At 45.3% G+C, this 12,979-nt stretch overlaps 1 protein-coding gene and 3 non-coding genes across 4 annotated transcripts in view; all 4 read left to right on the forward strand.

The window, feature by feature from the left end:
* The window catches only part of SKA2 (spindle and kinetochore associated complex subunit 2), a 1,094,818-nt gene that overhangs the window by 441,354 nt on the left and 640,485 nt on the right, over window positions 1-12,979 (forward strand). The gene's annotated exons all lie outside the window — the stretch shown is intronic.
* Window positions 883-1,046, forward strand: LOC114008941 (U1 spliceosomal RNA). Its single transcript, XR_003550426.1, has one exon. It is a non-coding gene; the product is annotated as a U1 spliceosomal RNA (small nuclear RNA).
* Window positions 3,026-3,189, forward strand: LOC114008938 (U1 spliceosomal RNA). Its single transcript, XR_003550423.1, has one exon. It is a non-coding gene; the product is annotated as a U1 spliceosomal RNA (small nuclear RNA).
* LOC114008940 (U1 spliceosomal RNA) lies at window positions 11,381-11,544 on the forward strand. The gene has a single exon (XR_003550425.1). It is a non-coding gene; the product is annotated as a U1 spliceosomal RNA (small nuclear RNA).

Below are 12,979 nucleotides of genomic sequence, written 5' to 3' on the forward strand. Positions count from 1 at the left end.
TTAACTTATTTTTTTATTATTATTATTATTATTATTATTATTATTTCCCAGTTTGATCAGAAAGAGACAGAGAAAGAGAGGGAGAGGAAAAGTGAGAAAGCCACCAGGTCCGGAACTCCAACTGTGGTCAGTCATGTGGGAGTCCAGCACCCTTACCCACCATGTCACTTGCCAGCCCCAACACAACTTATTTCTGCTGAGGAGGGGAGATTCTCTGATCATGGAAGTGGTGTTCAACGGTGAGGGTCATGTCTGGGTATAGAAGTGAGAACTTTGTGACCTTTTCCCTAACTGGCTTCCTTCAAAGTTAGAATTAGCATTTGTGTAATTCATCTTTCAAGAGCGATCATTCCCTGTATGTCTGAAAGACAGTGTTTACTTAGGCTTGATGTTTTGGATCGAAAATCTGTTTTAACAACACAGAGACTGGTTTTTCAAATACAGTTTTACAAAGTTATGTATTTAAACTTGCTTGTTCAGGCTATGTGAATAGCAGCTTGTTGAACTGCATCAGAAATCACTCTGACATCATTAGCACTAAACACTTGAAAGGAAGAGCTAGTTTACGTTGTTTACCTTTTAATCTTTGGGGTTTTTTTTTTACCCTTAAATTACCCAGAAAATGACGCACTAAATGAGATAAGCAAAAGGGGTGGGGAATATGTAAATAAAGCGCAGTGGCTGCTGGTCTTTTGTAATTGATCCTGTGTTTCTTAAGCGTTTATCAATATACAGATACATAAAATACTACTGCATAGTATTTGTATTTGCATACTCTTCACTTCAAATGTAAAGGGCTGTACAGTTGACATTGAGAAAAATAACCCTATATTAAGAAGGATTTGAAGAGGAAGGTGAAGTCCTAAGCAGCAAGGGCAACTCATACTTACCTGGCAGGGGAGATACCATGATCATAAAGGTGGTTTTCCCAGGGCGAGGCTTATCCATTGCACTCCGGATGTGCTGACCCCTGCGATTTCCCCAAATGTGGGAAACTCGACTGCATAATTTGTGGTAGTGGGGGACTGCGTTCGCGCTTTCCCCTGGTTTACTTTGTACAAGGGAAGACTTGTTATTGGCATGTTCTAGGCGCTGCTAGAGGTCAGTTTTTTTCTGACAAATGGAAGAACTGTATTCTGTTGTAAGTCAGTGCTGGTAATTACTGTTTGTGGTGTTTTGAAAAAAACGTTACTAAAGACGCCAAGGCACTTGTAGTTGCTTTGTCTCTGTTTCGCTTTTCAAATGTTTTTTTCTTTTTTCTCTCAAAAATTTAGATTTTTTTTGCACATGTACCCCACCAAGTTCATGACTTGAACCATAAAGTTTTCCACGTGGGGTTACACACTACCTCTTGGGACACCGTGTTTTTTAAACTGTCAGTAAAACAATAAGGTTTCCAGCCTTGGGATGGATGGTGTGGGAACTCACTCAACCACTAGGCCACAAGCTGATTTATTGCCTGACAAATTCTTGAGATGAACTGGATGGTGCAACAGCTGCCCTCAGGTTTGGGTGTTGTTCTGTCACGAAATCCATGCTTCAATCTGTGGTATACAAAACTTTATTTTTATTATTTTCCAATTTGCTATAGGGAACATATGCCCACCAGAAGGGGGGGTAGAGTGAGGAAGCAAGCCTTTATGTCTAGGATTTGAACTTTGGTTGGCCATGTGGGAGGTCCAGCACCTTAATCACCTTGCTGTCTGCTGACCCTGCAGCATACAATTTTTAGGTGCTTCATTGGACCAATCCCAGTAGTATTTCGTCTTTTAGCCTTAGCACTCCAATTACACTTTCTCTGTGCTTGGCAGGGTAGTCATATTTGCCACAGGTCAACTTCTGAAAAGTGACAGGCCTTAGCACCACAGCAGCGACACAACGTGTGTCTTATTGTGATGCTTCCCAAACAGTGACGTTCCCTTCCACATCTCACTTCTGTGGCTGAGACCAAGAACCATTTCCTTATTTTTTAGTTTGCTATAGGAAATGTGTGCCTGCTCACAGGAGACAGAGAAAATGAGAAAGCACCGTCTGCCTACGGGCGATGGCCACACTACAACCCCTTCCCATTCTCTTCTCCGGGACTTTGGACATATGTTGCACCCAGTGTTCAAAGCCCCTGAGTCCAGGCCTCAAAGCACAGTCAGTCATATGGTAGCCAGCTGTCTTAACCTCCATGGCACCTGCTGGCCCTCCCTCCATTTTGAAAGCTGTCAATTGAGTATCTCCTGTCTTCTCCTGTCCTTAAATTCCTTTTCTTGGAAGGTTCCCACTCGCTCCCTGAGAGCTCCGTGTAGGTGGACTCACAGTGCCCTTGATCCAGGGTTGGCTGTGGATGGACCACTTTGGGTGTACCTGTGTCTCTTCTTTCACGTGAAGGGAATACATTTTAAAAGAAACACCTGTGATTACGATGGGCTTACCTGGATATTCCAGGGTAAGATCTGCTCATTTCAAAATCTTTTTTTTTAAAGAATTATTTAACTGTATTTATTATTATATCATTATTATTTTTCAGCTTGATCAGAGAGAGACAGAGAGAGAGGGAGGAAGTGAGAAAGCAAGCCACCAGGTCCGAGACTTGAACCGTGGTCAGCCATGTGGGAGTCCAGCGCCTTTAACCACCACGCCACTTGCCGTCCCCAAATTCTTAATCACATCTCCAAAATCCTTTTTGCCATAATGGAAAGTAACAGTTCACAGGTTCTCAGGATTAGGATGTCGACTATTTGTGTTGACTGTTTGCCTGCCACACGGTAAATTCGTCGGCAGCATTGGACGTCACCAAAGGGGCTTGGTGTATGTAAATGAGCGCGCAGTGTCTTCTGGTCTTGTTCACAGTGCGCGTACGTTTTTCAAGTTTGCAAGGACTCTAATATCCAAAATGTTCTCGTCTGGCTTTGACAAGTGAAAGGAGTGTATCTGTTGCAAGTCAAAGATTAACTAGAGTGTCTGTGAAGAAGGTGACTCTATGCTTAAAGTGTTGGTGTTCTGAGGGTACGATGGCAAGCGCGGTGGAGAACTCATACTTACCTGGCAGGGGAGATACCATGATCACGAAGGTGGTTTTCCCAGGGCGAGGCTTATCCATTGCACTCCGGATGTGCTGACCCCTGCGATTTCCCCAAATGTGGGAAACTCGACTGCATAATTTGTGGTAGTGGGGGACTGCGTTCGCGCTCTCCCCTGGCTTTTCTTGTGTGTAATAGTAGACCTTAAGTTGGCCGTTAGTATTTGTTAGAGTTGGTCTTTATTCTCTTACGACACTTTCTTGCGTGTTGTGACCGGGACTTGCGTTCTACTTGTGCTATGTAGTGTTTTTTCGTTTTCTATTTCGCGTTCCTTGTCGGTGGATAGGTTTCCTCTGTTTTGGAGCAGACAGAACCGTTTTCAGGATTGGCTTTCTGAAATACTCGGTGTTATGGTGGTTAAGATGACTGGATCCCTGTGTCTGAGTGGTTTGAGAAGAAAGAGAGGGGGGAATAGCATTACAAGGTGCTTCCTGTGAAATTTCATTTCCCATGTGTTCTTGCTGGTTCATGTATTGATCTTGTTTTCTGTGACTTTGCTTACATAATACGAATTATTTTAGAATTTATAACTTTTTTATAAAGATTTTATTTTTTTGAGAGGTTTTTGCTATAGGGCGTGTGCGCTCGCCAGACAGAGACATAGAGACAGAAAGCGAGAAATCACCCCTTGCCAGGCAGAGAGAGACCTAGAGACAAAGTGAGAAATCACCCCCGGGGAGGATGGTCACGCCACAATCCCTTCCACAATCCCTTCTCCTCCGTTCTCCTCTCGGGATCTTGGGCACTCCGCCCGGGATCTTGGCCACGCACACGGGCCCGGCATGAGTTTTAACCCACCGCGAACCGCAGTCGACTACGTGGGAGTCTAGCGATATAGCCATTATTCTAACTGCTGGTTCCCAAATTTTATTATTTTTTTGAAGAATTATTTAACTTTATGTATTTATTTATTTTCATTTGATCAGAGAAGAACAGAGTAACAGAGAGAGAAAGTCAGCCAGCCAGCCATCAGATCCAGGACTTGAACCATGGTTAGCCATGAGGTAGTCCAGCAGGAGTCCAGCATCTTTAATCACCATGCCACCTGCCAACCCCATTAATTTTTTTTAAGAGTAATTGTTTTATTTCATTTTATTCATTGTCCTTTTTTTTTTTTTTTTTTTTAAGTTGATCAGACAGAGACAGAAGGAAAGTGAGAAAGCAAAGCTTTAGGTCCCAGGCCATCTTAACCTCCATGCCACCTGCCAGCTCTCAGCCCCATTAATTTGATTATTTTTTAAACAATTATTTTATTTAACTATTTATTTATTTATTTACTTATTTTTAATTTGATCAGAGAGGGACAGTGTGAGTGAAAGAAGGAAAGTGAGAGGGGGCCGGCAGGTGGCATGGTGTACAAGGCCGCTGGACTTCCACATGGTTGACTCTTGCTTTCTCACTTTCCGTCTCATTCTCTCTCTCTCTCTCTCTCTGTCTTCCTGGTCAAATTAAAAAATAAAATTAATGAATAAATAAAATTAAATATTTTTTTTTAAAAAAGAAGGAAAGTGTAAAAACAAGACTCCAGATCTAGGACTTGAACCGTGGTGGGCCATGTGATAGTCCAACACCTTTACTGTACCACCTGCCAGCCCCAAATTTTATTAGCATTATTATTATTATTTTTTTAAGAATAATTGGGTCCAGCAGGTGACGTGGTGGTTAAGGCGCTCGACACTCCCACATGGCTAACCACAGTTTGAGTTCCAGACCTGGTGACTTGCTTTCTCACTCCCCCTCATCTGTGTGTGTGTCTCTGGTCAAATAAAAATAAATGGGGGACCAGCCGGTGGCGTGGTAAGGCACTGGACATTCCCACATGGCCAACCAGAGTTCAAGTCCCTGGACCTGGTGGCTTGCTTTCTCACTTCCCCTTTCTCTTTCTCTATCTCTGGTTCTCTCTGGTCAAATTAAAAATAAATGAATGAATAAATAAAATTAAATAAGTAATTATAAAAAATAAAATAAATAAAAATAAATGGATGAATAAATGAATTATTTTTTAAAAAGGATTTTATTTCATCTTTATTTATTTTAATTTGACCAGAGAGGCACAGAGAGAGAAATGGAAAATGAAAAAGCAAGCCAACAGGTCCGAGACTTAAACCATGGTTGGCCATGTGGGAGTCCAGTGCCCTTAGCCACCATGCCACCTGCTGGCCCGTATTATTATTATTTTTTGACCGTGGTTCAAGTCCCGGACCTGGCAGTTTCAAACTCACGCCAGGCACATGCGCATGCATGCCCAAATTCCCAAGAAGAGAATGGAGGAATAGGGATTTAAGTGTAGAGGACAGTGGGGGGATAGTTTCTCACTTTCTGTCTCCGTCTGTCTCTCGTCTCTGTTTTTTTTTTTTGGAGAGATTTTCACTGTAGGGCGCGTGCGCTCGCCAGACAGAGAGAGACATAGAGACAGAAAGCGAGAAATCACCCCCCCAGGGGGGATGGTCACGCCGCAATCCCTTCTCCTCCATTCTCCTCTCGGGATCTTGGGCACACACGCACACGCGCCCGGCGTGAGTTTTAAGCCACCGGGTCCGGGACACGAACCGTGGTCGACTATGTGGGAGTCCAGCGACATAGCCATTACGCTAACTGCTGGTTCCCTCTCGTCTCTGTTTTTCTGGTGAGCACACATGCCTTATACCAAAAACTTCTCTAAAAACAAAAACTTGCTATAGGGTGCATGTGCTCACCAGAGAGAAAGAGTGAAAGCAAGTTGGTATTTGAACCACAATCAGCCTGATGGGAGTTCAGCACCTTAACCACCATGCCACTTGCTGACCAAATTTGTGGGTTTTTTTTTTTTTTTTTTTTTTGAGAGATTTTTGCTATAGGGCGCGTGTGCTCGCCAGACAGACAGAAAGCGAGAAATCACCCCCCAGAGGGGATGGTCACGCCGCAATCCATTCTCCTCTCGGGATCTTGGGCACACACGCACACGCGCCCAGTATGAGTTTAAGCCACCGGGTCCGGGACGTGAACCGCGGTCGACTACATGGGAGTCCAGCGACATAGCCATTACGCTAACTGCTGGTTCCCCCAAATTTGTGTTTTTCTATGTAGTAATGATACTGGCATCTTTTCAGGTGTTTATTGGCAATTCATATAAACTGTTGATGAAATGTCTATTCAGATTTTTTTTGTCTCTTTAAAATTTGGATTGTCGGGGCCAGCAGGTGGCATAATAGTTAAGGCACTGGACTCCCACTTGCTTGACCATGGTTGGAGCCCAGACCCAGAGGCCTGAAGATCACTCCGGACACATGTGCGTGCCTTCTTCCTAAAGTACTGACAGGAGAATAGAGAAGAATGGATTGTGGTTGGCCATCCTCCCTGAGAGGATGATTTCTCCTTTTCTCTTTCGGTCTCTCCACCAAACACTCATGCCTTTCAGCAAACACACACACACACACACACACACACACACACACACACACGAAAGGGGTTGTCTTTTAATGATGGAATAGGACTCTCGCTCCTTGTGTCCAAAATGTTCATCATCTCTGCTACCTTGAGTATGTGATTTACAGGCTTAGTACAAAATGTTAATGAGAATTCCTTCTCAAAAAAAATTTTTTTTTGAGAGACTTTTGCTATAAGACCTGTGTGTTCACCAGAGAGACAGAGACAGAGGGAGAGAAAATGAGACATCACCCCCCCGGGACGGGGGGGTGACCGTGCCACAATTCCTTCTACATTCTCCTCCTGGGATTTTGGGCACACACGAACTGTCACACACGAATGACTGCATAAGAGTTTAGTGCCCCAACCACCACACCACCTGCTTGCCCACTGTTCTCAATTCTTACAAATTTAGGGGTCAGGGATCTGGCAGGTGGCATAGTGTTTAAAAGTGTTGGACTCCCGGGGAACCAGCAGTTAGCGTAATGGCTATGTCGCTGGACTCCCACGTAGTCGACCACGGTTGACGTCCTGGACCCAGTGGCTTAAACCTCACGCCAGGTGCGTGACTGACTGTGGTTTGAGTCCTAGATCTGGTGACTTGCTTTCTCACTTTCTCTGTCTCACTGTCTCTGTCCAAATTGAAGAATAATAAGAATAAATAAATAATTATTAAAAAAATATTTACAATGGAGGCTGTGAGATGGTGTGGTGGTTAAGGCGCTGAACTCCCACATGACCGACCATAGTTTGATTCCTGGATCTGACAGCTTGCTTTCTCACTTTCTTTTTTTTTCTTTTGGAGAGGTTTTTTTATTAGGGCACGTCCGCTCACCAGAAAGACAGAGAGCAAAAGAGACAGAAAGCAAGAAATCACCCCCCAGGAGGGATGGCCATGCCGCAGTCCCTTCTCCTCCGTTCTCCTCTCGGGATCTTGAGCACGCATGTGCACGTGCCCGGCGTGAGTTTAAGCAGCCGGGCCTGTTACTTGAACTGAGGTCAACTACGTGGGAGTCCAGCGACATAGCCATTACGCTAACTGCTGGTCCCGATTTCTCACTTTCCACCTCTCTCTCTGGTCAAGTTAAAAACTAATGGGACCAGCAGATGATGTAATGGCTACATCACTGGACTCCCACGTAGTTGACCTCAGTTCAAGTAACAGGCCCGGCTGCTTAAACTCACGCCGGGCACGTGCACATGCGTGCTCAAGATCCCGAGAGGAGAATGGAGAAGGGATTGCAGCGTGGCCATCCCCCCTGGGGGGTAATTTCTCACTTTCTGTCTCTCTGTCTCTCTCTGGTGAGCACATGTGCCCTACCTATAGCAAAAACCTTATACATACATACATACATACATACATACATACATATTTTAAAAATAAATAGTGCAAATAAATAAATATCTCCTAAATCTCCCACATAAATCAGTTAGCCTTTTTCTCTTTCCAGAGCCTTTATTGTCTTTTCATAATGTTACTGTACTGTGTCTTTCCAATCCTTAAGGTCTGTCTTGGTGCCAGTCAGTGGTGTTGTGGTTAAGGCACCTAGATTCCACATGGCTAACTATGTGGTTCAAATCCTGGCCCTGGCAGCTTGAAAACCAGGCTGTGCATGTATGTGTGCACATGCACTGGCCAGAATCCTGAGAGAAGAATAGAAGAGAGAGATTACAGTGTGGCCCTCCCTGCTGGAGGGTGATTTCTCATTTTCTCTCTCTCCCTCTTTTTTTTTTTCCCCCAGAGATTTTTGCCCTAGGATGCATGCACTCATGGGGGGCCGGAAAGTGAGGCACAGAGACAGTGAGAGGGATGGTGAGGATCCCCCCCGATGGGGGGATGGCCACATCGCAATCCCTTCTCCACTCTTCTCTTGGGACTTTGGGGTTACACACACACACACACACACACACACACACAGAGCATGATTTTCGAGTTACTAGGTCCTGGATTTGAACTACTACACTTCTCCATTCTCTTCCTGGGATCTTGGGGGGTACACACACACACACACCCAGCATGATTTTCAAGCCACCGGGTCCCGGACTTGAACTGCAGTCAACCATGTGGGAGTCCAGCGATGTTAACTGTCACGCCATGTGCTGGCCCCTCCCTCTCTCTTTTTATTTTTATTTACTTATTTTTTTAAAGTTTTTTTGACAGAGAGAAGAGGTTTTTTGCCAAGAGAGACAGTGAGAGGGAAAGTGTGAAATCACACTCCTCCCCCCTCAATGGGGAATGGCCACACCGCAATCCCTTCTCTGTTCTCCTCCTGAGATTTTGAGCATGCATGCTCATAGGACCGGCCTGGTTTTCTTTTTATTTATTTATTTATTTAAAAATAATTATTCTACTTTATTTATTTATTTTAAAAAATCTGACCAGAGAGGGACGAGAGAGAGAGAAAGAGAGGAGGGGGGTGGAGTGAGAAAGTAAGCTGCCAGATCCAGGAGTCAAACTGCAGTCAGCCATGTGAGAATGCAATGCCCTTAACCACCATGCCACCTGCAAGTCACCCAGCATGATTTTCAAGCTGCCAAATCCAGGACTCAAACTGTGGCCTGCCATGTGGGAGTCCAGCACTGTAACTTGCTGGCCTGTATCTCCCTCCCTCCCTCCCTCTCTCTCTCTCTCTCTCTCCTGTGAGCCTGGAACCCTGTAGGATTTTTTTTTTTGGGGGGGGCGGTTTGCTGTAGGGCACGTGTGCTTGCCAGAAAGACAGAGACAGAGAGACAGAAAGCGAGAAATCACCCCCCAGGGGGGATGGCCACACCACAATCCCTTCTCCATTCTCCTCTCAGGATCTTGGGCACGCACGCACACACATCTAGTGTGAGTTTTAAGCCACCCAGTCCGGGACTCGAACCGTGGTCGACTACATGGGAGTCCAGTGACATAGCCATTATGCTAACTGCTGGTCCCTAGGAATAATTTTTAAAGAATTATTTATTAACTTTTATTATTTTTTAATTTGCTATAGGAAAAACAGAGTCACATGAGAGAGAGAGAGAGAGAAGGAAAGTGAGAAAGCCAGCCGCCAGGTCCAGGACTCGAGCCACAGGCAGCCACATGGGAGTCCAGGGCCTAACCACCTGACCACCTGCTGGCTCTGGAAATTTTAAAAAGAAAAAAAAAGACTTGTCTCAATTTTCATTCCTTTCAGGGAGCCTGCTCTCATCACCCTGAAGAAGTAAGATTTTCTTTCTTTAGAGCAGCAGGATTGAGAAAGAATCATCATGGGAGAAGCTATGTTGTCCTTGGGCGGGGACCTACTGCCTCAAAGGACCACCCGAGCCCAGTGGAGAGACTAGGAATTCTGACTTCAGATGAGAAATATGGGAAGTTCTCAGTGGGGGTTTTTGCTTTAATTTGCGTCAACTTTCCTTTTGCTTCTGGGTTCTTTGGAAGCAGAAATTGAATTTTACACTGTTACCACCCTTACAATCCCTAAAATAAGACTGCAGCAAATGCTTGAATGAATGAATGCGAAATGGGCTAGTTTGAAAGTTTTTTGTTTTATTATAATTTTTGCTATAGGATAGGGGAGAGACATTCAGAGAGAGAAATTAAGAAATCACCCCCCACCCCCAAGGAGGGGTGGTCAATAAATCTCATGCCCATTCTCCATTCTCTTCTTGGAATTCTGGGCCTCCAACCACGTAGTTGACCATGTGGGATCCAGCCGCCCTAACTTCTGTACTACCTGCTGGTCCCAGTCGGAGAGTTTTGAGGATTCATTCGTCCAGTGGAATCGGACTGGAGTTCACAAATACAGTGACATTGAAAGTTAACGTTTTTGGGACCAGCAGATGGCGTAGTGGATTCTCACATGGCTGACAGAGGTTCGAGTCCCAAGCCCAGGGGCTTAAAACTCACACCAAGGTTGTGTGCATGCCCAAAACCCGCGAGGAGAATGGAGAAGGGATTGCAGTGTGGCCGTCCCCCACTGGGGGGTGATTTCTCACTTTCTGTCTCTCGTCTCTTCTGTGAGAACATGCACCCTATAGTAAATCTGGAGAAGAAAAAAAAAAAAAAGGTTAACTTTTTTTTTTTTCTGAGAAGATTTTGCTATAGGGGGCGTTCGCTCGCCAGAAAGAGAAAGTGAGAAATCACCCCCCAGGGGGGATGGCTATGCCGCAATCCCCTCTCCTCCATTCTCCTCTCGGGATCTTGGGCACGCACGCACAGGCGCCTAGCGTGAGTTTAAGCCACCAAGTCCGAGACTCAAACGGCTTTCGACCACATGGGAGTCCAGTGATATAGCCATTACACTAACTACTGGTCCCGAAAAGTTAACCTTTTTGTCTGTTTCCACATCTGTAAAGACTGAGATAACAATAGTAACTACCTCACAGGGTGGTTATGAACATTAAATTGGTTACATGTAAAAGAACCGTGCCTGGCAGATAGTAGGCACTGGTGATAGTATACTACTGTTAATAATTTTTACTGCTTTTATTACTGTTATATGTGGTTCACACTGAGAAGCTATGCATCTAAATTCTGTGCTTGTAAAGAAAACATCTGTAGTGTTCTAGTGGCCGTAAAACCGAGCAGCAACTGACCGCATAGTTGTGGTAACAGGCTCCACAGGCCGCTGTTTGCCCAGGCACCTCTGAGCAGCGGAGTGCCGCTGGTGTGTGACGTCATCCCTATCAACCGGAGAGGCGGGGATATGGAGATGAAGCATTCCGGTGCAAACTGGGAAACGGTGCTTCTCCCACACTTGTGTGTTTCGGGGTGTAGTTTGGGAAACTGTCAAAGACTTCGGCTCTGCCCAAGAGTTTCATAGTATTGAGATTAATTTTTTTTAAACACGGAGCTTTGGGGTGAACGTCTACATTAGGACCGTATCTGTACAGGGGAATACACACCAGGCTGTGAAGTCCTAGGGCGCTACCAACTCATACTTACCTGGCAGGGGAGATACCATGATCACGAAGGTGGTTTTCCCAGGGCGAGGCTTATCCATTGCACTCCGGATGTGCTGACCCCTGCGATTTCCCCAAATGTGGGAAACTCGACTGCATAATTTGTGGTAGTGGGGGACTGCGTTCGCGCTCTCCCCTGGTATGGTGGTTTCTAAAGGAAAGTATGTGTCAGGTTCGGTATTAACATACCTGTTATCTTCTCGTGTAGCTCGTCTAACAACTGTGAACCGGGTATGTTTGCGTGCTTCCCCAAGGTCCAGAAAGAAGAGATTAGATTGTTGGTGTTGCTGTTCACCTAGGGGTGAGCTCTCTTTCCATTTCTGCTTCTTTCTTTCTCTCTGTTTAGGGTCTCACCGTGGCGTGACCTACTACCTCCATCTTCCAACCAGATCAGGGGCATGCCCTCAGGCAGCCATTGCATATTTAGGTGGAGTTGGGATCTGAGCCAGAGTCTTCTATGGCTCCAGCATTACATAATGGCGCCCTACTTGTGCCACCAGCAGGTTTTGGAATTTGCCAAGGTTAGATGTACTTAGACAAAGTGAGAAAGCACCCCTCATGGACACATGGGCAAGTTGGGTATGGTCACATGCATGGGACGTGGTTCTCAATCCATTAGGTTTGGGATCATATATGATCCAGCTCCCTTAACTACCAGGCCCTGAAACAAGTCCAGAGATTTGTGTGTGTGTGTGTCTTTAAATGGCTTTTCCTTTGGGGGCGCATGTGCTTGCTGGACACAGACACAGAGAGTGAGAGGAAAAGAGAAATCACCCTCCTGGGGGGATGGCCACGCTGAAATCCCTTCTCCATTCTTCTTTCCGTGATCTTGGGTACACCCGCATACACGACCAGCCTCAGTTTCAACACTGGTCTAGACTCAAACCACCTTTGGCTAAGTGGGAGTCCCGTGATGTAACTGCTATGCCATCTGCTGGTCCTCAGGGATAAAGTTTTTAGCTAACTTCACAATGTAAGCAAGTCTGAACACGTTAAGTTTGGGAGACATTCAAACTGTAATAATTGCACATATTTATTGTGTTCAGCTTGTTTTGAAATATGAATATATCGTGAAATGCCTAAACTGAGCTAATGAACACAGACAGTGCCTCATTCTGTGTGTACGGGGGTGGGGGTGTGTGTGGGGGGGTGGGGGGGATTAGAATGCTTTACTTTCCTTGGCATTGGGTACCACTCGCACTGCAGTGGGTTCCTCAAGTCAGTTAGGGACTCTTAACTGTGCAGCTGGCCACGTGGGATCCAGCCTTCCCAACCACCAAGCCGCCATCTACTCCAAAATGTGTTTTACCGTTTAGGCTGTTGTTTTATTGTCAGGTGTAATCCTCCTCAGAAGAACTCTTGCAACTTCCCAATGTTTGTTTTACAAACTGAGGAACAGTTTCGGAGGCCTGAAGCTCATCTAAAGTCATGTGGTGTCAACACTAAATTGTACATCAGATCTTTGAAATACGTATATATTGTAAAATGCCTAAACTGAGCTAATTAACACATGCAGTGCCTCGCTTCGTGTGTGTGTGCGCGTGTGTGTGTGTGTGCGTGCGTGCCCAAGATCC

This window comes from Tupaia chinensis, unplaced genomic scaffold, assembly GCF_000334495.1.
Source record: "Tupaia chinensis unplaced genomic scaffold, TupChi_1.0 Scaffold000416_1, whole genome shotgun sequence".
Taxonomy (NCBI): Eukaryota; Metazoa; Chordata; class Mammalia; order Scandentia; family Tupaiidae; genus Tupaia; species Tupaia belangeri.